The sequence below is a fragment of the Nerophis lumbriciformis genome, linkage group LG26 (genome assembly GCF_033978685.3).
Source record: "Nerophis lumbriciformis linkage group LG26, RoL_Nlum_v2.1, whole genome shotgun sequence".
NCBI lineage: Eukaryota > Metazoa > Chordata > Actinopteri > Syngnathiformes > Syngnathidae > Nerophis > Nerophis lumbriciformis.
In genome coordinates, this window is record NC_084573.2 from 6,721,060 (window position 1) to 6,742,565 (window position 21,506).

A 21,506-nucleotide genomic window follows, 5' to 3' on the forward strand; every position below is an offset into this window, starting at 1 on the left:
GATGAGGGTGCCAGTAATGTTTTCTCTCCAACCATGGGCAATTATGAAGTAAGAAGAGCCTGGATAGCTCAGTCGGTAGAGCATCAGACTTTTAATCTGAGGGTGCAGGGTTCAAGTCCCTGTTCAGGCAGTTATCACTTTACCTTCCAGAAAAAAACTTTTTTTTTTGCTGCCCAAAAGACAACATCAAGAGCAGTCCTGTAGCCTGTAGGATTAGGAAAAACCACTACAGCTGAAACCCATCCACCTGGATCCACTCTTTGAAGTACACCCAAGGACTTACCTGTTGCTGACATTTGAATGCAAAAAGGAGGCCTTCGCAGAAGAATCTCACAGCATATTTTCGGTCAGCAGAACAGGGAATTAAATTCCAGAAACTCAGGGACTTCTTTCTTTGTCTGCACCCTTTCTGTGTATGATGATTTAAAACTGACTTAACCCTCAATAGTTTTAGTTCAAGCAATTGGCAAGCTTGAGCTTTGACAGTTCCCAGCTTTTCGCTGAACATCCTAACTAATTAACTTCTCATTGAGGGTGCCAGTAATGTTCTTCTCTCCAACCATGGGCAATGAACTAGTAAAATGAGCCTGGATAGCTCAGTCGGTAGAGCATCAGACTTTTAATCTGAGGGTCCAGGGTTCAAGTCCCTGTTCAGGCGGTTTATCTCTTTACCTACCGAAAGACAACATCAACAGCAGTTCCGTATTTGTATGTGAAACAGCACGATTTAATAGTCAAATTAAGAAAAAAACATTGGCAAAAGTACAATACACCATAAAACAAAATGATGGTTATCCAGGTCAAACATGACAACTGATTTTAAGACCGCGCCAGCAAGACAAGCAGGTCACGGAGATCATTTTAATAGAGTAAATGCCATAAAAGTCTCCTCAATAATGACACTAGTTCAAGAGACCAGACTACTATGCTGAAACCCGGGATTGAACCAGGGACCTTTAGATCTTCAGTATAACGCTCTCCCAACTGAGCTATTTCAGCTGAGGTTAATACCACTCCAGGTGATACCCACTCTCCTGGACCCACTCTTTGAAATACACCCAAGGACTTACCTGTTGCTGACATTTGAATGCAAAAAAGAGGCCTTCGCAGAAGATAGTCACAACATATTGTTGGTCAGCAGAACTGGGACTTAGATTCCAGAAACTCAGAAATGTCTTTCTTTGTCTGCACCCTCTGTCTATGATGATTTAATACTGGCTTAACTGTCAATAGTTCTAGTTCAAGCAATTGGCAAGCTTGAGCTTTGACAGTTCCCAGCTATTCGCTGAACATCTTAACTAATTTAATTCTAGTTGAGGGTGCCAGTATTGTTCTTCTCTGCAACCATGGGCATTTACGAAGTAAGAAGAGCCTGGGTATCTCTGTCGGTAGAGCATCAGACTTTTAATCTGAGGGTCCAGGGTTCAAGTTCCTGTTCAGACGGTTATCTCTTTACCTTCCAAAAAAACCCTTATTTTTTGCTGCCCAAAAGACAACATCAAAAGCAGTCCTGTAGCATGTAGCATTTGAATGCAAAAAAGAGGCCTTTGCAGAAGTTTTTCACAGCATATTTTTGGTCAGCAGAACAGGGACTTAAATTCCAGAAACTCAGGGACTTCTTTCTTTGTCTACACCCTCTCTGTGTATGATGATTTAGAACTGGCTTAACTGTCAATAGTTCTCGTTCAAGCAATTGGCAAACTTGAGCTTTGACAGTTCCCAGCTATTCGCTGAACATCCTAACTAATTTACTTCTAGATGAGGGTGCCAGTAATGTTTTCTCTCCAACCATGGGCAATTACGAACTAAGAAGAGCCTGGATAGCTCAGTCGGTAGAGCATCAGACTTTTAATCTGAGGGTCCAGGGTTCAAGTCCCTGTTCAGGCGGTTATCTCTTTACCTTCCAGCAAAACCTTATTGTTTTGCTGCCCAAAAGACAACATCAAGAGCAGTCCTGTAGCCTGTAGGATTAGGAAAACCACTTCAGCTGAAACCCATCCACCTGGATCCACTCTTTGAAGTACACCCAAGGACTTACCTGTTGCTGACATTTGAATGCAAAAAAGAGACCTTCGCAGAAGATAGTCACAACATATTTTTGGTCAGCAGAACTGGGACTTAGATTCCAGAAACTCAGAAATGTCTTTCTTTGTCTGCACCCTCTGTGTGTATGATGATTTAGAACTGGCTTAACTGTCAATAGTTCTCGTTCAAGCAATTGGCAAACTTGAGCTTTGACAGTTCCCAGCTATTCGCTGAACATCCTAACTAATTTACTTCTAGATGAGGGTGCCAGTAATGTTTTCTCTCCAACCATGGGCAATTACGAACTAAGAAGAGCCTGGATAGCTCAGTCGGTAGAGCATCAGACTTTTAATCTGAGGGTCCAGGGTTCAAGTCCCTGTTCAGGCAGTTATCACTTTACCTTCCAGAAAAAAACTTATTTTTTTGCTGCCCAAAAGACAACATCAAGAGCAGTCCTGTAGCCTGTAGGATTAGGAAAAACCACTACAGCTGAAACCCATCCACCTGGATCCACTCTTTGAAGTACACCCAAGGACTTACCTGTTGCTGACATTTGAATGCAAAAAGGAGGCCTTCGCAGAAGAATCTCACAGCATATTTTCGGTCAGCAGAACAGGGAATTAAATTCCAGAAACTCAGGGACTTCTTTCTTTGTCTGCACCCTTTCTGTGTATGATGATTTAAAACTGACTTAACCCTCAATAGTTTTAGTTCAAGCAATTGGCAAGCTTGAGCTTTGACAGTTCCCAGCTATTCGCTGAACATCCTAACTAATTAACTTCTCATTGAGGGTGCCAGTAATAATCTTCTCTCCAACCATGGGCAATGAACTAGTAAAAAGAGCCTGGATAGCTCAGTCGGTAGAGCATCATACTTTTAATCTGAGGGTCCAGGGTTCAAGTCCCTGTTCAGGCGGTTTATCTCTTTACCTACCGAAAGACAACATCAACAGCAGTTCTGTATTTGTATGTGAAACAGCACGATTTAATAGTCAAATTAAGAAAAAAACATTGGCAAAAGTACAATACACCATAAAACAAAATGATGGTTATCCAGGTCAAACATGACAACTGATTTTAAGACCGCGCCAGCAAGACAAGCAGGTCACGGAGATCATTTTAATGGAGTAAATGCCATAAAAGTCTCCTCAATAATGACACTAGTTCAAGAGACCAGACTACTATGCTGAAACCCGGGATTGAACCAGGGACCTTTAGATCTTCAGTCTAACGCTCTCCCAACTGAGCTATTTCAGCTGAGGTTAATACCACTCCAGGTGATACCCACTCTCCTGGACCCACTCTTTGAAATACACCCAAGGACTTACCTGTTGCTGACATTTGAATGCAAAAAAGAGGCCTTCGCAGAAGATAGTCACAACATATTGTTGGTCAGCAGAACTGGGACTTAGATTCCAGAAACTCAGAAATGTCTTTCTTTGTCTGCACCCTCTGTCTATGATGATTTAATACTGGCTTAACTGTCAATAGTTCTAGTTCAAGCAATTGGCAAGCTTGAGCTTTGACAGTTCCCAGCTATTCGCTGAACATCTTAACTAATTTAATTCTAGTTGAGGGTGCCAGTATTGTTCTTCTCTGCAACCATGGGCATTTACGAAGTAAGAAGAGCCTGGGTATCTCTGTCGGTAGAGCATTAGACTTTTAATCTGAGGGTCCAGGGTTCAAGTTCCTGTTCAAACGGTTATCTCTTTACCTTCCAAAAAAACCCTTATTTTTTGCTGCCCAAAAGACAACATCAAAAGCAGTCCTGTAGCATGTAGCATTTGAATGCAAAAAAGAGGCCTTTGCAGAAGTTTTTCACAGCATATTTTTGGTCAGCAGAACAGGGACTTAAATTCCAGAAACTCAGGGACTTCTTTCTTTGTCTACACCCTCTCTGTGTATGATGATTTAGAACTGGCTTAACTGTCAATAGTTCTCGTTCAAGCAATTGGCAAGCTTGAGCTTTGACAGTTCCCAGCTATTCGCTGAACATCCTAACTAATTTACTTCTAGATGAGGGTGCCAGTAATGTTTTCTCTCCAACCATGGGCAATTATGAAGTAAGAAGAGCCTGGATAGCTCAGTCGGTAGAGCATCAGACTTTTAATCTGAGGGTGCAGGGTTCAAGTCCCTGTTCAGGCAGTTATCACTTTACCTTCCAGAAAAAAACTTTTTTTTTTGCTGCCCAAAAGACAACATCAAGAGCAGTCCTGTAGCCTGTAGGATTAGGAAAAACCACTACAGCTGAAACCCATCCACCTGGATCCACTCTTTGAAGTACACCCAAGGACTTACCTGTTGCTGACATTTGAATGCAAAAAGGAGGCCTTCGCAGAAGAATCTCACAGCATATTTTCGGTCAGCAGAACAGGGAATTAAATTCCAGAAACTCAGGGACTTCTTTCTTTGTCTGCACCCTTTCTGTGTATGATGATTTAAAACTGACTTAACCCTCAATAGTTTTAGTTCAAGCAATTGGCAAGCTTGAGCTTTGACAGTTCCCAGCTTTTCGCTGAACATCCTAACTAATTAACTTCTCATTGAGGGTGCCAGTAATGTTCTTCTCTCCAACCATGGGCAATGAACTAGTAAAATGAGCCTGGATAGCTCAGTCGGTAGAGCATCAGACTTTTAATCTGAGGGTCCAGGGTTCAAGTCCCTGTTCAGGCGGTTTATCTCTTTACCTACCGAAAGACAACATCAACAGCAGTTCCGTATTTGTATGTGAAACAGCACGATTTAATAGTCAAATTAAGAAAAAAACATTGGCAAAAGTACAATACACCATAAAACAAAATGATGGTTATCCAGGTCAAACATGACAACTGATTTTAAGACCGCGCCAGCAAGACAAGCAGGTCACGGAGATCATTTTAATGGAGTAAATGCCATAAAAGTCTCCTTAATAATGACACTAGTTCAAGAGACCAGACTACTATGCTGAAACCCGGGATTGAACCAGGGACCTTTAGATCTTCAGTCTAACGCTCTCCCAACTGAGCTATTTCAGCTGAGGTTAATACCACTCCAGGTGATACCCACTCTCCTGGACCCACTCTTTGAAATACACCCAAGGACTTACCTGTTGCTGACATTTGAATGCAAAAAAGAGGCCTTCGCAGAAGATAGTCACAACATATTGTTGGTCAGCAGAACTGGGACTTAGATTCCAGAAACTCAGAAATGTCTTTCTTTGTCTGCACCCTCTGTCTATGATGATTTAATACTGGCTTAACTGTCAATAGTTCTAGTTCAAGCAATTGGCAAGCTTGAGCTTTGACAGTTCCCAGCTATTCGCTGAACATCTTAACTAATTTAATTCTAGTTGAGGGTGCCAGTATTGTTCTTCTCTGCAACCATGGGCATTTACGAAGTAAGAAGAGCCTGGGTATCTCTGTCGGTAGAGCATCAGACTTTTAATCTGAGGGTCCAGGGTTCAAGTTCCTGTTCAGACGGTTATCTCTTTACCTTCCAAAAAAACCCTTATTTTTTGCTGCCCAAAAGACAACATCAAAAGCAGTCCTGTAGCATGTAGCATTTGAATGCAAAAAAGAGGCCTTTGCAGAAGTTTTTCACAGCATATTTTTGGTCAGCAGAACAGGGACTTAAATTCCAGAAACTCAGGGACTTCTTTCTTTGTCTACACCCTCTCTGTGTATGATGATTTAGAACTGGCTTAACTGTCAATAGTTCTCGTTCAAGCAATTGGCAAACTTGAGCTTTGACAGTTCCCAGCTATTCGCTGAACATCCTAACTAATTTACTTCTAGATGAGGGTGCCAGTAATGTTTTCTCTCCAACCATGGGCAATTACGAACTAAGAAGAGCCTGGATAGCTCAGTCGGTAGAGCATCAGACTTTTAATCTGAGGGTCCAGGGTTCAAGTCCCTGTTCAGGCGGTTATCTCTTTACCTTCCAGCAAAACCTTATTGTTTTGCTGCCCAAAAGACAACATCAAGAGCAGTCCTGTAGCCTGTAGGATTAGGAAAACCACTTCAGCTGAAACCCATCCACCTGGATCCACTCTTTGAAGTACACCCAAGGACTTACCTGTTGCTGACATTTGAATGCAAAAAAGAGACCTTCGCAGAAGATAGTCACAACATATTTTTGGTCAGCAGAACTGGGACTTAGATTCCAGAAACTCAGAAATGTCTTTCTTTGTCTGCACCCTCTGTCTATGATGATTTAATACTGGCTTAACTGTCAATAGTTCTAGTTCAAGCAATTGGCAAGCTTGAGCTTTGACAGTTCCCAGCTATTCGCTGAACATCTTAACTAATTTAATTCTAGTTGAGGGTGCCAGTATTTTTCTTCTCTTCAACCATGGGCATTTTCGAAGTAAGAAGAGCCTGGGTATCTCTGTCGGTAGAGCATCAGACTTTTAATCTGAGGGTCCAGGGTTCAAGTTCCTGTTCAGGCGGTTATCTCTTTACCTTCCAAAAAAAAAACTTATTTTTTGCTGCCCAAAAGACAACATCAAAAGCAGTCCTGTAGCATGTAGCATTTGAATGCAAAAAAGAGGCCTTCGCAGAAGTTTTTCACAGCATATTTTTGGTCAGCAGAACAGGGACTTAAATTCCAGAAACTCAGGGACTTCTTTCTTTGTCTACACCCTCTCTGTGTATGATGATTTAGAACTGTCAAGACAACATCAACAGCAGTTCTGTATTTGTATGTGAAACAGCACGATTTAAGAGTCAAATTAAGAAAAAAACATTGGCAAAAGTACAATACACCATAAAACAAAATGATGGTTATTCAGGTCAAACATGACAACTGATTTTAAGACCGCGCCAGCAAGACAAGCAGGTCACGGAGATAATTTTAATGTAGTAAATGCCATAAAAGTCTCCTCAATAATGACACTAGTTCAAGAGACCAGACTACTATGCTGAAACCCGGGATTGAACCAGGGACCTTTAGATCTTCAGTCTAACGCTCTCCCAACTGAGCTATTTCAGCTGAGGTTAAAACTACTCCAGCTGAAACCCACCCACCTGGATCCACTTTTTGAAATGCACCCAAGGACTTACCTGTTGCTGACATTTATATGCAAAAAGGAGGCCCTCGCAGAAGCTTTTCACAGCATATTTTTGGTCAGCAGAATAGAGACTTAAATTCCAGAAACTCAGGCACTTCTTTCTTTGTCTACACCCTCTCTGTGTATGATGATTTAGAACTGGCTTAACTGTCAATAGTTCTCGTTCAAGCAATTGGCAAGCTTGAGCTTTGACAGTTCCCAGCTATTCGCTGAACATCCTAACTAATTTACTTCTAGATGAGGGTGCCAGTAATGTTTTCTCTCCAACCATGGGCAATTATGAAGTAAGAAGAGCCTGGATAGCTCAGTCGGTAGAGCATCAGACTTTTAATCTGAGGGTCCAGGGTTCAAGTCCCTGTTCAGGCAGTTATCACTTTACCTTCCAGAAAAAACCTTATTTTTTTGCTGCCCAAAAGACAACATCAAGAGCAGTCCTGTAGCCTGTAGGATTAGGAAAAACCACTACAGCTGAAACCCATCCACCTGGATCCACTCTTTGAAGTACACCCAAGGACTTACCTGTTGCTGACATTTGAATGCAAAAAGGAGGCCTTCGCAGAAGAATCTCACAGCATATTTTTGGTCAGCAGAACAGGGACTTAAATTCCAGAAACTCAGGGACTTCTTTCTTTGTCTGCACCCTCTCTGTGTATGATGATTTAAAACTGACTTAACCCTCAATAGTTCTAGTTCAAGCAATTGGCAAGCTTGAGCTTTGATAGTTCCCAGCTATTCGCTGAACATCCTAACTAATTAACTTCTCGTTGAGGGTGCCAGTAATGTTCTTCTCTCCAACCATGGGCAATGATCTAGTAAAAAGAAAAACAGCACGATTTAAGAGTCAAATTAAGAAAAAAACATTGGCAAAAGTACAATACACCATAAAACAAAATGATGGTTATCCAGGTCAAAAATGACAACTGATTTTAAGACCGCGCCAGCAAGACAAGCAGGTCACGGAGATCATTTTAATGTAGTAAATGCCATAAAAGTCTCCTCAATAATGACACTAGTTCAAGAGACCAGACTACTATGCTGAAACCCGGGATTAAACCAGGGACCTTTAGATCTTCAGTCTAACGCTCTCCCAACTGAGCTATATCAGCTGAGGTTAAAACTACTGCAGCTGAAACCCACCCACCTGGATCCACTTTTTGAAATGCACCCAAGGACTTACCTGTTGTTGACATTTATATGCAAAAAGGAGGCCCTCGCAGAAGCTTTTCACAGCATATTTTTGGTCAGCAGAATAGAGATTTAAATTCCAGAAACTCAGGCACTTCTTTCTTTGTCTACACCCTCTCTGTGTATGATGATTTAGGACTGGCTTAACTGTCAATAGTTCTAGTTCAAGCAATTGGCAAGCTTGAGCTTTGACAGTTCCCAGCTATTCGCTGAACATCCTAACTAATTTACTTCTAGATGAGGGTGCCAGTAATGTTTTCTCTCCAACCATGGGCAATTATGAAGTAAGAAGAGCCTGGATAGCTCAGTCGGTAGAGCATTAGACTTTTAATCTGAGGGTCCAGGGTTCAAGTCCCTGTTCAGGCGGTTAGCACTTTACCTTCCAGAAAAAACCTTATTTTTTTGCTGCCCAAAAGACAACATCAAGAGCAGTCCTGTAGCCTGTAGGATTAGGAAAAACCACTACAGCTGAAACCCATCCACCTGGATCCACTCTTTGAAATACACCCAAGGACACACCTGTTGCTGACATTTGAATGCAAAATGGAGGCCTTCGCAGAAGAATCTCACAGCATATTTTTGGTCAGCAGAATAGGGACTTAAATTCCAGAAACTCAGGGACTTCTTTCTTTGTCTGCATCCTCTCTGTGTATAATGATTTAAAACTGACTTAACCATCAATAGTTCTAGTTCAAGCAATTGGCAAGTTTGAGCTTTGACAGTTCCCAGCTATTCGCTGAACATCCTAACTAATTAACTTCTCATTGAGGGTGCCAGTAATGTTCTTCTCTCCAACCATGGGCAATGAACTAGTAAAAAGAGCCTGAATAGCTCAGTCGGTATAGCATCAGACTTTTAATCTGAATGTCCAGGGTTCAAGTCCCTGTTCAGGCGGTTATCTCTTTACCTTCCAGCGAAACCTTATTTTTTTGCTGCCCAAAAGACAACATCAAGAGCAGTCCTGTAGCCTGTAGGATTAGGAAAAACCACTACAGCTGAAACCCATCCACCTGGATCCACTCTTTGAAGTACACCCAAGGACTTACCTGTTGCTGACATTTGAATGCAAAAAGGAGGCCTTCGCAGAAGAATCTCACAACATATTTTTGGTCAGCAGAACAGGGACTTAAATTCCAGAAACTCAGGGACTTCTTTCTTTGTCTGCACCCTCTCTGTCTATGATGATTTAAAACTGGCTTAACCGTCAATAGTTCTAGTTCAAGCAATTGGCAAGCTTGAGCTTTGACAGTTCCCAGCTATTCGCTGAACATTCTAACTTATTTACTTCTAGATGAGGGTGCCAGTAATGTTTTCTCTCCAACCATGGGCAATTACGAAGTAAGAAGAGCCTGGATAGCTCAGTCGGTAGAGCATCAGACTCTTAATCTGAGGGTCCAGTGTTCAAGTCCCTGTTCAGGCTGTTTATCTCTTTACCTTCTGGTTTAAGCTTATTTTCAGCTACCGAAAGACAACATCAACAGCAGTTCATTATTTGTATGTGAAACAGCACGATTTAAGAGTCAAATTAAGAAAAAAACATTGGCAAAAGTACAATACACCATAAAACAAAATGATGGTTATCCAGGTCAAACATGACAACTGATTTTAAGACAGCGCCAGCAAGACAAGCAGGTCACGGAGATCCTTTTAATGGAGTAAATGCCATAAAAGTCTCCTCAATACTGACACTAGATCAAGAGAACAGACTACTATGCTGAAACCCGGGATTGAACCAGGGACCTTTAGATCTTCAGTCTAACGCTCTCCCAACTGAGCTATTTCAGCTGAGGTTAAAGCTACTCTAGCTGAAACCCACCCACCTGGATCCACTTTTTGAAATGCACCCAAGGACTTACCTGTTGCTGACATTTATATGCAAAAAGGAGGCCTTCGCAGAAGCCTTTCACAGCATATTTTTGGTCAGCAGAATAGAGACTTAAATTCCAAAAACTCAGGCACTTCTTTCTTTGTCCACACCCTCTCTGTGTATGATGATTTAGAACTGGCTTAACTGTCAATAGTTCTCGTTCAAGCAATTGGCAAGCTTGAGCTTTGACAGTTCCCAGCTATTCGCTGAACATCCTAACTAATTTACTTCTAGATGAGGGTGCCAGTAATGTTTTCTCTCCAACCATGGGCAATTATGAAGTAAGAAGAGCCTGGATAGCTCAGTTGGTAGAGCATCAGACTTTTAATTTGAGGGTCCAGGTTTCAAGTCCCTGTTCAGGCGGTTATCACTTTACCTTCCAGAAAAAACCTTATTTTTTTGCTGCCCAAAAGACAACATCAAGAGCAGTCCTGTAGCCTGTAGGATTAGGAAAAAACACTTCAGCTGAAACCCATCCACCTGGATCCACTCTTTGAAGTACACCCAAGGATTTACCTCTTGCTGACATTTGAATGCAAAAAGGAGGCCTTCGCAGAAGCTTTTCACAGCATATTTTTGGTCAGCAGAACAGGGACTTAAATTCCAGAAACTCAGGGACTTCTTTCTTTGTCTTCACCCTCTCTGTGTATGATGATTTAAAACTGGCTTAACCGTCAATAGTTTTAGTTCAAGCAATTGGCAAGCTTGAGCTTTGACGGTTCCCAGCTATTCGCTGAACATCCTAACTAATTTACTTCTCGTTGAGGGTGCCAGTAATGTTCTTCTCTCCAACCATGGGCAATGATCTAGTAAAAAGAGCCTGGATAGCTCAGTCGGTAGAGCATCAGACTCTTAATCTAAGGTCCAGGTTTCAAGTCCCTGTTCAGGTGGTTTATCTCTTTACCTTCTAGTTTAAGCTTATTTTCAGCTACCGAAAGACAACATCAACAGCAGTTATGTATTTGTATGTGAAACAGCACGATTTAAGAGTCAAATTAAGTAAAAAACATTGACAAAAGTACAATACACCATAAAACAAAATGATGGTTATCCAGGTCAAACATGACAACTGATTTTAAGACCGCGCCAGCAAGACAAGCAGGTCACGGAGATCTTTTTAATGGAGTAAATGCCATACTTACTTGTTGCTGACATTTGAATGCAAAAAGGAGGCCTTTGCAGAAGCTTTTCACAGCATATTTTTGGTCAGCAGAACAGGGACTTAAATTCCAGAAACTCAGGGACTTCTTTCTTTGTCTGCACCCTCTCTGTCTATGATCATTTAAAACTGGTTTAACCGTCAATAGTTCTAGTTCAAGCAATTGGCAAGCTTGAGCTTTGACAGTTCCCAGCTATTCGCTGAACATCCTAACTAATTTACTTCTCGTTGAGGGTGCCAGTAATGTTCTTCTCTCCAACCATGGGCAATGAATTAGTAAAAAGAGTCTGGATAACTCAGTCGGTAGAGCATCAGACTTTTAATCTGAGGGTCCAGCGTTCAAGTCCCTGTTCAGGCGGTTTATCTCTTTACCTTCTAGTTTAAATTTATTTTCAGCTACCGAAAGACAACATCAACAGCAGTTCTGTATTTGTATGTGAAACAGCACGATTTAATAGTCAAATTAAGAAAAAAACATTGGCAAAAGTTTAATATACCATAAAATAAAATAATGGTTATCTAGATCAAACATGACAACTGATTTTAAAACTGTGCCAGCAAGACAAACAGGTCACAGACATCCTTTTAATAGAGTACATGCCATAAAAGCCTCCTCAGTAATGACACTAGGTCAAGAGAACACACTACTATGCTGAAACCCGGGATTGAACCAGGGACCTTTAGATCTTCAGTCTAACGCTCTCCCAACTGAGCTATTTCAGCTGAGGATAAAACTACTTCAGCTGAAACCCATCCACCTGGATCCACTCTTTGAAGTACACCCAAGGACTTACCTGTTGCTGACATTTGAACGCAAAAAGGAGGCCTTCGCAGAAGAATCTCACAGCATATTTTTGGTCAGCAGAACAGGGACTTAAATTCCAGAAACTCAGAGACTTCTTTCTTTGTCTGCACCCTCTCTGTCTATGATGATTTAAAACTGGCTTAACCGTCAATAGTTCTAGTTCAAGCAATTGGCAAGGTTGAGCTTTGACAGTTCCCAGCTATTTGCTAAACATCCTAACTAATTTAATTCTCGATGAGGGTGCCAGTAATGTTCTTCTCTCCAACCATGGGCAATGAATTCGTAACAAGAGCCTGGATGGCTCAGTCGGTGGAGCATCAGACTCTTAATCTGAGGGTCCAGGGTTCAAGTCCCTGTTCAGGCGGTTTATCTCTTTACCTTCTAGTTTAAGATTATTTTCAGCTCCCGAAAGACAACATCAACAGCAGTTCTGTATTTGTATGTGAAACAGCATGATTTAATAGTCAAATTAAGAAAAAAACATTGGCAAAAGTACAATACACCATAAAACAAAATGATTATTATCCAGTTCAAACATGACAACTGATTTTAAGACCGCGCCAGCAAGACAAGCAGGTCACGGAGATCCTTTTAATAGAGTACATGCCATAAAAGCCTCCTCAGTAATGATACTACGTCAAGAGAACACACTACTATGCTGAAAACCGGGATTGAACCACGGTCCTTTAGATCTTCAGTCTAACAATCTCCCAACTGAGCTATTTCAGCTGAGGATAACACTACTTCAGCTGAAACCCACCCACCTGGATCCACTTTTTGAAATACACCCAAGGACTTACCTGTTGCTGACATTTGAATGCAAAAAGGAGGCCTTCGCAGAAGCTTTTCACAGAATATTTTTGGTCAGCAGAACAGGGACTTAAATTCCAGAAACTCAGGGACTTCTTTCTTTGTCTGCACCCTCTCTGTCTATGATGATTTAAAACTGGCTTAACCGTCAATAGTTCTAGTTCAAGCAATTGGCAAGCTTGAGCTTTGACAGTTCCCAGCTATTCGCTGAACATCCTAAATAATTTACTTCTCGTTGAGGGTGCCAGTATTGTTCTTTTCTCCAACCATGGGCAATGAATGTGTAAAAAGAGCCTGGATAGCTCACTCGGTAGAGCATCAGACTTTTAATCTAACGGTCCAGGGTTCAAGTCCCTGTTCAGGCAGTTATCTCTTTACCTGCCAGCAAAACTTTTTTTTTTTGCTGCCCAAAAGACAACATCAAGAGCAGTCTTGTAGCCTGTAGGATTAGGAAAAACCACTTCAGCTGAAACCCACCCACCTGGATCCACTTTTTGAAATGCACCCAAGGACTTACCTGTTGCTGACATTTATATGCAAAAAGGAGGCCTTCGCAGAAGCCTTTCACAGCATATTTTTGGTCAGCAGAATAGGGACTTAAATTCCAGAAACTCAGGGACTTCTTTCTTTGTCTGCACCCTCTCTGTCAATGATGATTTAAAACTGGCTTAACCGTCAATAGTTCTAGTTCAAGCAATTGGCAAGCTTGAGCTTTGATCGTTCCCAGCTATTCGCTGAACATCTTAACTAATTAACTTCTCGTTGAGGGTGCCAGTAATGTTCTTCTCTCCAACCATGGGCAATGAATTCGTAAAAAGATCCTGGATAGCTCAGTCGGTAGAGCATCAGACTTTTAATCTGAGGGTCCAGGGTTGAAGTCCCTGTTCAGGCGGTTTATCTCTTTACCTTCTAGTTTAAGCTTATTTTCAGCTACCGAAAGACAACATCAACAGCAGTTCTGTATTTGTTTGTGGAACAGCACGATTTAATAGTCAAATTAAGAAAAAAACATTGGCAAAAGTACAATACACCATAAAACAAAATGATGGTTATCCAGGTCAAACATGACAACTGATTTTAAGACTGCGCCAGCAAGACAAGCAGGTCACGGAGATCCTTTTAATGGAGTAAATGCCATAAAAGTCTCCTCAATAATGACACTAGTTCAAGAGACCAGACTACTATGCTAAAACCCGGGATTGAACCAGGGACCTTTGGATCTTCAGTCTAACGCTCTCCCAACTGAGCTATTTCAGCTGAGGTTAAAGCTATTTCACCTGAGGTTAAAGCTACTCCAGCTGAAACCCACCCACCTGGATTCACTTTTTGAAATGCACCCAAGGACTTACCTGTTGCTGACATTTATATGCAAATAGGAGGCCTTCGCAGAAGCCTTTCACAGCATATTTTTGGTCAGCAGAATAGAGACTTAAATTCCAGAAACTCAGGCACTTCTTTCTTTGTCTATACCCTCTCTAAGTATGGTGATTTAAAACTGGCTTAACTGTCAATAGTTCTAGTTCAAGCAATTGGCAAGCTTGAGCTTTGACCGTTCCCAGCTATTCGCTGAACATCCTAACTAATTAACTTCTCGTTGAGGGTGCCAGTAATGTTCTTCTCTCCAACCATTGGCAATAAACTAGTAAAAAGAGCCTGGATAGCTCAGTCGGTAGAGCATCAGACTTTTAATCTGAGGGTCCAGGGTTCAAGTCCATGTTCAGGTGGTTATCTCTTTACCTTCCAGCAAAACCTTATTTTTTTGCTGCCCAAAAGACAACATCAAGAGCAGTCCTGTAGCCTGTAGGATTAGGAAAAACCACTTCAGCTGAAACCCATCCACCTGGATCCACTCTTTGAAGTACACCCAAGGATTTACCTGTTGCTGACATTTGAATGCAAAAAGGAGGCCTTCGCAGAAGATTGTCACAGCATATTTTTGGTCAGCAGAACAGGGACTTACATTCCAGAAACTCAGGGACTTCTTTCTTTGTCTGCACCCTCTCTGTCAATGATGATTTAAAACTGGCTTAAAAGAGCCTGGATAGCTCAGTCGGTAGAGCATCAGACTTTTAATCTGAGGGTCCAGGGTTCAAGTCCCTGTTCAGGCGGTTTGTCTCTTTACCTTCTAATTTAAGTTTATTTCCAGCCGAAACACAACATCAACAGCAGTTCTGTATTTGTATGTGAAACAGCACGATTTAATAGTCAAATTAAGTAAAAAACATTGGCAAAAGTACAATACACCATAAAACAAAATAATGGTTATCCAGATCAAACATGACAACTGATTTTAAGACCGCGCCAGCAAGACAAGCAGGTCACAGACATCCTTTTAATAGAGTACATGCCATAAAATCATCCTCGGTAATGACACTAGGTAAAGAGAACACACTACTATGCTGAAACCCGGGATTGAACCAGGTACCTTTAGATCTTCAGTCTAACGCTCTCCCAACTGAGCTATTTCAGCTGGGGTTAAAACTACTCTAGCTGAAACCCACCCACCCGGATCCACTTTTTGAAATGCACCCAAGGACTTACCTGTTGCTGACATTTGAATGCAAAAAGGAGGCCTTCGCAGAAGAATCTCACAGCATATTTTTGTCAGCAGAACAGGGACTTAAATTCCAGAAACTCAGGGACTTCTTTCTTTGTCTACACCCTCTCTGTCTATGATGATTTAAAACTGGCTTAACCGTCAATAGTTCTAGTTCAAACAATTGGCAAGGTTGAGCTTTGACAGTTCCCAGCTATTCGCTAAACATCCTAACTAATTTACTTCTCGATGAGGGTGCCAGTAATTTTCTTCTCTCCAACCATGGGCAATTAATACGTAACAAGAGCCTGGATAGCTCAGTCGGTAGAGCATCAGACTTTTAATCTGAGGGTCCAGGGTTCAAGTCCCTGTTCAGGCGGTTTACCTCTTTACCTTCTAGTTTAAAATTATTTTCAGCTCCCGAAAGACAACATCAACAGCAGTTCTGTATTTGTATGTGAAACAGCACGTTTTAATAGACAAATTAAGAAAAAAACATTGGCAAAAGTACAATACACCATAAAACAAAATGATTGTTATTCAGTTCAAACATGACAACTGATTTTAAGACCGCGCCAGCAAGACAAGCAGGTCACGGAGATCCTTTTGATGGAGTAAATGCCATACTTACTTGTTGCTGACATTTGAATGCAAAAAGGAGGCCTTCGCAGAAGCTTTTCACAGACAACTGAGCTATTTCAGCTGAGGTTAAAACTACTCCAGCTGAAACCCACCCACCTGGATCCACTGAGGGTGCCAGTAATGTTTTCTCTCCTACCAGAGCATCAGACTTTTAATCTGATGCTCTACTGACTGAGCTATCCAGGCTCTTCTTACTTCGTAATTGCCCATGGTTGGAGAGAAAACATTACTGGCAACCTCATCTAGAAGTAAATTAGTTAGGAGGTTCAGCGAATAGCTGGGAACTGTCAAAGCTCAAGCTTGCCAATTACTTGAACTCAAACTATTGACGGTTAAGCCAGTTTTATATCATTGGACAGAGAGAGTGCAGACAAAGAAAGAAGTCCCTGAGTTTCTGGAATTTAAGTCCCTCTTCTGCTTACCAAAATTACGCTGTGACAATCTTCTGCGAAGGCCTCTTTTTTGCATTCAAATGCTACATGCTACAGGACTGTTCTTGATGATAAAACTACTTCAGCTGAAACCCACCCACCTGGATCCACTTTTTGAAATACACCCAAGGACTTACCTGTTGCTGACATTTGAATGCAAAAAGGAGGCCTTCGCAGAAGCTTTTCACAGCATATTTTTGGTCAGCAGAACAGGGACTTAAATTCCAGAAACTCAGGGACTTCTTTCTTTGTCTGCACCCTCTCTGTCTATGATGATTTAAAACTGGCTTAACCGTCAATAGTTCTAGTTCAAGCAATTGGCAAACTTGAGCTTTGACAGTTCCCAGCTATTCGCTGAACATCCTAAATAATTTACTTCTCGTTGAGGGTGCCAGTATTGTTCTTTTCTCCAACCATGGGCAATGAAGGTGTAAAAAGAGCCTGGATAGCTCAGTCGGTAGAGCATCAGACTTTTAATCTGAGGGTCCAGGGTTCAAGTCCCTGTTCAGGCAGTTATCTCTTTACCTTCCAGCAAAACCTTTTTTTTTTTGCTGCCCAAAAGACAACATCAAGAGCAGTCCTGTAGCCTGTAGGATTAGGAAAAACCACTTCAGCTGAAACCCACCCACCTGGATCCACTTTTTGAAATGCACCCAAGGACTTACCTGTTGCTGACATTTATATGCAAAAAGGAGGCCTTTGCAGAAGCCTTTCACAGCATATTTTTGGTCAGCAGAACAGGGACTTAAATTCCAGAAACTCAGGGACTTCTTTCTTTGTCTGCACCCTCTCTGTCAATGATGATTTAAAATTGGCTTAACCGTCAATAGTTCTAGTTCAAGCAATTGGCAAGCTTGAGCTTTGATCGTTCCCAGCTATTCGCTGAACATCCTAACTAATTAACTTCTCGTTGAGGGTGCCAGTAATGTTCTTCTCTCCAACCATGGGCAATGAACTCGTAAAAAGAGCCTGGATAGCTCAGTCGGTAGAACATCAGACTTTTAATCTGAGGGTCCAGGGTTGAAGTCCCTGTTCAGGCGGTTTATCTCTTTACCTTCTAGTTTAATCTTATTTTCAGCTACCGAAAGACAACATCAACAGCAGTTCTGTATTTGTATGTGGAACAGCACGATTTAATAGTCAAATTAAGAAAAAAACATTGGCAAAAGTACAATACACCATAAAACAAGTTGATGGTTATCCAGGTCAAACATAACAACTGATTTTAAGACTGCGCCAGCAAGACAAGCAGGTCACGGAGATCCTTTTAATGGAGTAAATGCCATAAAAGTCTCCTCAATAATGACACTAGTTCAAGAGACCAGACTACTATGCTAAAACCCGGGATTGAACCAGGGACCTTTAGATCTTCAGTCTAACGCTCTCCCAACTGAGCTATTTCAGCTGAGGTTAAAGCTACTCCAACTGAAACCCACCCACCTGGATTCACTTTTTGAAATGCACCCAAGGACTTACCTGTTGCTGACATTTATATGCAAATAGGAGGCCTTCGCAGAAGCCTTTCACAGCATATTTTTGGTCAGCAGAATAGAGACTTAAATTCCAGAAACTCAGGCACTTCTTTCTTTGTCTATACCCTCTCTAAGTATGATGATTTAAAACTAGCTTAACTGTCAATAGTTCTAGTTCAAGCAATTGGCAAGCTTGAGCTTTGACCGTTCCCAGCTATTCGCTGAACATCCTAACTAATTAACTTCTCGTTGAGGGTGCCAGTAATGTTCTTCTCTCCAACCATGGGCAATAAACTAGTAAAAAGAGCCTGGATAGCTCAGTCGGTAGAGCATCAGACTTTTAATCTGAGGGTCCAGGGTTCAAATCCATGTTCAGGCGGTTATCTCTTTACCTTCCAGCAAAACCTTATTTTTTTGCTGCCCAAAAGACAACATCAAGAGCAGTCCTGTAGCCTGTAGCTTATTTTCAGCTACCGAAAGACAACATCAACAGCAGTTCTGTATTTGTATGTGAAACAGCACGATTTAAGAGTCAAATTAAGAAAAAAACATTGGCAAAAGTTTAATATACCATAAAACAAAATAATGGTTATCCAGTTCAAACATGACAACTGATTCTAAGACCGCGCCAGCAAGACAAGCAGGTCACGGACATCCTTTTAATAGAGTACATGCCATAAAAGCCTCCTCAGTAAGGATACTAGGTCAAGAGAACACACTACTATGCTGAAACCCAGGATTGAACCAGGGACCTTTAGATCTTCAGTCTAACGCTCTCCCAACTGAGCTATTTCAGCTGGGGTTAAAACTACTCCAGCTGAAACCCACCCACCTGGATCCACTTTTTGAAATGCACCCAAGGACTTACCTGTTGCTGACATTTTAATGCAAAAAGGAGGCCTTCGCAGAAGATTGTCACAACATCCATCAATAGTTCTAGTTCAAGCAATTGGCAAGTTTGAGCTTTGACAGTTCCCAGCTATTCGCTGAACATCCTAACTAATTAACTTCTCATTGAGGGTGCCAGTAATGTTCTTCTCTCCAACCATGGGCAATGAACTAGTAAAAAGAGCCTGAATAGCTCAGTCGGTATAGCATCAGACTTTTAATCTGAATGTCCAGGGTTCAAGTCCCTGTTCAGGCGGTTATCTCTTTACCTTCCAGCGAAACCTTATTTTTTTGCTGCCCAAAAGACAACATCAAGAGCAGTCCTGTAGCCTGTAGGATTAGGATAAACCACTACAGCTGAAACCCATCCACCTGGATCCACTCTTTGAAGTACACCCAAGGACTTACCTGTTGCTGACATTTGAATGCAAAAAGGAGGCCTTCGCAGAAGAATCTCACAGCATATTTTTGTCAGCAGAACAGGTACTTAAATTCCAGAAACTCAGGGACTTCTTTCTTTGTCTGCACCCTCTCTGTCTATGATGATTTAAAACTGGCTTAACCGTCAATAGTTCTAGTTCAAGCAATTGGCAAGGTTGAGCTTTGACAGTTCCCAGCTATTCGCTAAACATCCTAACTAATTTACTTCTCGATGAGGGTGCCAGTAATTTTCTTCTCTCCAACCATGGGCAATTAATTCGTAACAAGAGCCTGGATAGCTCAGTCGGTAGAGCATCAGACTTTTAATCTGAGGGTCCAGGGTTCAAGTCCCTGTTCAGGCGGTTTACCTCTTTACCTTCTAGTTTAAGATTATTTTCAGCTCCCGAAAGACAACATCAACAGCAGTTCTGTATTTGTATGTGAAACAGCACGATTTAATAGTCAAATTAAGAAAAAAACATTGGCAAAAGTACAATACACCATAAAACAAAATGATTGTTATTCAGTTCAAACATTACAACTGATTTTAAGACCGCGCCAGCAAGACAAGCAGGTCACGGAGATCCTTTTATTGGAGTAAATGCCATACTTACTTGTTGCTGACATTTGAATGCAAAAAGGAGGCCTTCGCAGAAGCTTTTCACAGCATATTTTTGGTCAGCAGAACAGGGACTTAAATTCCAGAAACTCAGGGACTTCTTTCTTTGTCTGCGCCCTCTCTGTCTATGATGATTTAAAACTGGCTTAACCGTCAATAGTTCTAGTTCAAGCAATTGGCAAGCTTGAGCTTTGACAGTTCCCAGCTATTCGCTGAACATCCTAAATAATTTACTTCTCGATGAGGGTGCCAGTATTGTTCTTCTCTCCATCCATGGGCAATGAATAAATGAAAAGAGCCTGGATAGCTCAGTCGGTAGAGCATCAGACTTTTAATCTGAGGGTCCAGGGTTCAAGTCCCTGTTCAAGCGGATTATCTCTTTACCTTCTAGTTTAAGCTTATTTTCAGCTACCGAAAGACAACATCAACAGCAGTTCTGTATTTGTATGTGAAACAGCACGATTTAAGAGTCAAATTAAGAAAAAAACATTGGCAAAAGTTTAATATACCATAAAACAAAATAATGGTTATCCAGATCAAACATGACAACTGATTTTAAAACTGCGCCAGCAAGACAAGCAGGTCACAGACATCCTTTTAATAGAGTACGTGCCATAAAAGCCTCCGCAGTAATGACACTAGGTCAAAAGAACACACTACTATGCTGAAACCCGGGATTGAACCAGGGACCTTTAGATCTTCAGTCTAACGCTCTCCCAACTGAGCTATTTCAGCTGAGGATAAAACTACTTCAGCTGAAACCCACCCACCTGGATCCACTTTTTGAAATACACCCAAGGACTTACCTGTTGCTGACATTTGAATGCAAAAAGGAGGCCTTCGCAGAAGCTTTTCACAGCATATTTTTGGTCAGCAGAACAGAGACTTAAATTCCAGAAACTCACGCTCTTCTTTCTTTGTCTACACCCTCTCTGTGTATGATGATTTAAAATTGGCTTAACCGTCAATAGTTCTAGTTCAAGCAATTGGCAAGATTGAGCTTTGACAGTTCCCAGCTATTCGCTGAACATCCTAACTAATTTACTTCTAGATGAGGGTGCCAGTAATGTTCTTCTCTCCAACCATGGGCAATTACGAAGTAAGAAGAGGCTGGATAGCTCAGTCGGTAGAGCATCAGACTTTTAATCTGAGGGTCCAGGGTTCAAGTCCCTGTTCCGGCAGTTATCTCTTTACCTTCCAGCAAAACCTTATTTTTTTGCTGCCCAAACGACAACATCAAGAGCAGTCCTGTAGCCTGTAGGATTAGGAAAAACCACTTCAGCTGAAACCCATCCACCTGGATCCACTCTTTGAAGTACCGTATTTTCCGCACCATAAGGCGCCCTGGGTTAAAAGCCGCGCCTTCAATGAACGGCATATTTCAAAACTTTGTCCACCTATAAGCCGCCCGGTGTTGTAAGCCGCATCTAACTGCGCTAAAGGAATGTCAAAAAAACAGTCAGATAGGTCAGTCAAACTTTAATAATATATTAAAAACCAGCGTTCTAACAACTCTGTTCACTCCCCAAATGTACGCAAATGTGCAATCACAAACATACGTATATCAACATGGACAGAGCTGCGTGAAAAAAGCCACCCGG

At 41.5% G+C, this 21,506-nt stretch overlaps 2 protein-coding genes and 41 non-coding genes across 44 annotated transcripts in view; 29 read left to right on the forward strand and 14 right to left on the reverse strand.

Annotated features, from left to right (window-relative positions):
- The window catches only part of LOC133624003 (uncharacterized), a 174,681-nt gene that overhangs the window by 129,270 nt on the left and 23,905 nt on the right, over window positions 1-21,506 (reverse strand). The gene's annotated exons all lie outside the window — the stretch shown is intronic.
- LOC133623979 (uncharacterized) overlaps window positions 1-21,506 on the forward strand; it is a 50,624-nt gene that overhangs the window by 23,764 nt on the left and 5,354 nt on the right. The gene's annotated exons all lie outside the window — the stretch shown is intronic.
- Window positions 58-130, forward strand: trnak-uuu (transfer RNA lysine (anticodon UUU)). The gene has a single exon. It is a non-coding gene; the product is annotated as a tRNA-Lys (tRNA).
- trnak-uuu (transfer RNA lysine (anticodon UUU)) lies at window positions 586-658 on the forward strand. The gene has a single exon. It is a non-coding gene; the product is annotated as a tRNA-Lys (tRNA).
- trnaf-gaa (transfer RNA phenylalanine (anticodon GAA)) lies at window positions 927-999 on the reverse strand. Its single transcript has one exon. It is a non-coding gene; the product is annotated as a tRNA-Phe (tRNA).
- On the forward strand, window positions 1,815-1,887 carry trnak-uuu (transfer RNA lysine (anticodon UUU)). Its single transcript has one exon. It is a non-coding gene; the product is annotated as a tRNA-Lys (tRNA).
- trnak-uuu (transfer RNA lysine (anticodon UUU)) lies at window positions 2,340-2,412 on the forward strand. Its single transcript has one exon. It is a non-coding gene; the product is annotated as a tRNA-Lys (tRNA).
- trnak-uuu (transfer RNA lysine (anticodon UUU)) lies at window positions 2,868-2,940 on the forward strand. The gene has a single exon. It is a non-coding gene; the product is annotated as a tRNA-Lys (tRNA).
- On the reverse strand, window positions 3,209-3,281 carry trnaf-gaa (transfer RNA phenylalanine (anticodon GAA)). The gene has a single exon. It is a non-coding gene; the product is annotated as a tRNA-Phe (tRNA).
- Window positions 4,097-4,169, forward strand: trnak-uuu (transfer RNA lysine (anticodon UUU)). The gene has a single exon. It is a non-coding gene; the product is annotated as a tRNA-Lys (tRNA).
- trnak-uuu (transfer RNA lysine (anticodon UUU)) lies at window positions 4,625-4,697 on the forward strand. The gene has a single exon. It is a non-coding gene; the product is annotated as a tRNA-Lys (tRNA).
- Window positions 4,966-5,038, reverse strand: trnaf-gaa (transfer RNA phenylalanine (anticodon GAA)). The gene has a single exon. It is a non-coding gene; the product is annotated as a tRNA-Phe (tRNA).
- trnak-uuu (transfer RNA lysine (anticodon UUU)) lies at window positions 5,854-5,926 on the forward strand. The gene has a single exon. It is a non-coding gene; the product is annotated as a tRNA-Lys (tRNA).
- trnak-uuu (transfer RNA lysine (anticodon UUU)) lies at window positions 6,378-6,450 on the forward strand. The gene has a single exon. It is a non-coding gene; the product is annotated as a tRNA-Lys (tRNA).
- Window positions 6,920-6,992, reverse strand: trnaf-gaa (transfer RNA phenylalanine (anticodon GAA)). The gene has a single exon. It is a non-coding gene; the product is annotated as a tRNA-Phe (tRNA).
- On the forward strand, window positions 7,365-7,437 carry trnak-uuu (transfer RNA lysine (anticodon UUU)). The gene has a single exon. It is a non-coding gene; the product is annotated as a tRNA-Lys (tRNA).
- On the reverse strand, window positions 8,105-8,177 carry trnaf-gaa (transfer RNA phenylalanine (anticodon GAA)). The gene has a single exon. It is a non-coding gene; the product is annotated as a tRNA-Phe (tRNA).
- trnak-uuu (transfer RNA lysine (anticodon UUU)) lies at window positions 8,550-8,622 on the forward strand. Its single transcript has one exon. It is a non-coding gene; the product is annotated as a tRNA-Lys (tRNA).
- Window positions 9,078-9,150, forward strand: trnak-uuu (transfer RNA lysine (anticodon UUU)). The gene has a single exon. It is a non-coding gene; the product is annotated as a tRNA-Lys (tRNA).
- Window positions 9,604-9,676, forward strand: trnak-cuu (transfer RNA lysine (anticodon CUU)). Its single transcript has one exon. It is a non-coding gene; the product is annotated as a tRNA-Lys (tRNA).
- On the reverse strand, window positions 9,969-10,041 carry trnaf-gaa (transfer RNA phenylalanine (anticodon GAA)). Its single transcript has one exon. It is a non-coding gene; the product is annotated as a tRNA-Phe (tRNA).
- On the forward strand, window positions 10,414-10,486 carry trnak-uuu (transfer RNA lysine (anticodon UUU)). The gene has a single exon. It is a non-coding gene; the product is annotated as a tRNA-Lys (tRNA).
- trnak-uuu (transfer RNA lysine (anticodon UUU)) lies at window positions 11,568-11,640 on the forward strand. The gene has a single exon. It is a non-coding gene; the product is annotated as a tRNA-Lys (tRNA).
- On the reverse strand, window positions 11,933-12,005 carry trnaf-gaa (transfer RNA phenylalanine (anticodon GAA)). Its single transcript has one exon. It is a non-coding gene; the product is annotated as a tRNA-Phe (tRNA).
- Window positions 12,379-12,451, forward strand: trnak-cuu (transfer RNA lysine (anticodon CUU)). The gene has a single exon. It is a non-coding gene; the product is annotated as a tRNA-Lys (tRNA).
- trnaf-gaa (transfer RNA phenylalanine (anticodon GAA)) lies at window positions 12,744-12,816 on the reverse strand. Its single transcript has one exon. It is a non-coding gene; the product is annotated as a tRNA-Phe (tRNA).
- On the forward strand, window positions 13,190-13,262 carry trnak-uuu (transfer RNA lysine (anticodon UUU)). Its single transcript has one exon. It is a non-coding gene; the product is annotated as a tRNA-Lys (tRNA).
- Window positions 13,717-13,789, forward strand: trnak-uuu (transfer RNA lysine (anticodon UUU)). The gene has a single exon. It is a non-coding gene; the product is annotated as a tRNA-Lys (tRNA).
- trnaf-gaa (transfer RNA phenylalanine (anticodon GAA)) lies at window positions 14,082-14,154 on the reverse strand. The gene has a single exon. It is a non-coding gene; the product is annotated as a tRNA-Phe (tRNA).
- trnak-uuu (transfer RNA lysine (anticodon UUU)) lies at window positions 14,549-14,621 on the forward strand. The gene has a single exon. It is a non-coding gene; the product is annotated as a tRNA-Lys (tRNA).
- trnak-uuu (transfer RNA lysine (anticodon UUU)) lies at window positions 14,933-15,005 on the forward strand. Its single transcript has one exon. It is a non-coding gene; the product is annotated as a tRNA-Lys (tRNA).
- Window positions 15,295-15,367, reverse strand: trnaf-gaa (transfer RNA phenylalanine (anticodon GAA)). The gene has a single exon. It is a non-coding gene; the product is annotated as a tRNA-Phe (tRNA).
- On the forward strand, window positions 15,740-15,812 carry trnak-uuu (transfer RNA lysine (anticodon UUU)). Its single transcript has one exon. It is a non-coding gene; the product is annotated as a tRNA-Lys (tRNA).
- trnak-uuu (transfer RNA lysine (anticodon UUU)) lies at window positions 16,946-17,018 on the forward strand. Its single transcript has one exon. It is a non-coding gene; the product is annotated as a tRNA-Lys (tRNA).
- Window positions 17,474-17,546, forward strand: trnak-uuu (transfer RNA lysine (anticodon UUU)). Its single transcript has one exon. It is a non-coding gene; the product is annotated as a tRNA-Lys (tRNA).
- On the reverse strand, window positions 17,839-17,911 carry trnaf-gaa (transfer RNA phenylalanine (anticodon GAA)). The gene has a single exon. It is a non-coding gene; the product is annotated as a tRNA-Phe (tRNA).
- trnak-uuu (transfer RNA lysine (anticodon UUU)) lies at window positions 18,285-18,357 on the forward strand. The gene has a single exon. It is a non-coding gene; the product is annotated as a tRNA-Lys (tRNA).
- Window positions 18,703-18,775, reverse strand: trnaf-gaa (transfer RNA phenylalanine (anticodon GAA)). Its single transcript has one exon. It is a non-coding gene; the product is annotated as a tRNA-Phe (tRNA).
- trnak-uuu (transfer RNA lysine (anticodon UUU)) lies at window positions 19,050-19,122 on the forward strand. The gene has a single exon. It is a non-coding gene; the product is annotated as a tRNA-Lys (tRNA).
- trnak-uuu (transfer RNA lysine (anticodon UUU)) lies at window positions 19,576-19,648 on the forward strand. The gene has a single exon. It is a non-coding gene; the product is annotated as a tRNA-Lys (tRNA).
- On the forward strand, window positions 20,203-20,275 carry trnak-uuu (transfer RNA lysine (anticodon UUU)). The gene has a single exon. It is a non-coding gene; the product is annotated as a tRNA-Lys (tRNA).
- Window positions 20,568-20,640, reverse strand: trnaf-gaa (transfer RNA phenylalanine (anticodon GAA)). The gene has a single exon. It is a non-coding gene; the product is annotated as a tRNA-Phe (tRNA).
- trnak-uuu (transfer RNA lysine (anticodon UUU)) lies at window positions 21,014-21,086 on the forward strand. Its single transcript has one exon. It is a non-coding gene; the product is annotated as a tRNA-Lys (tRNA).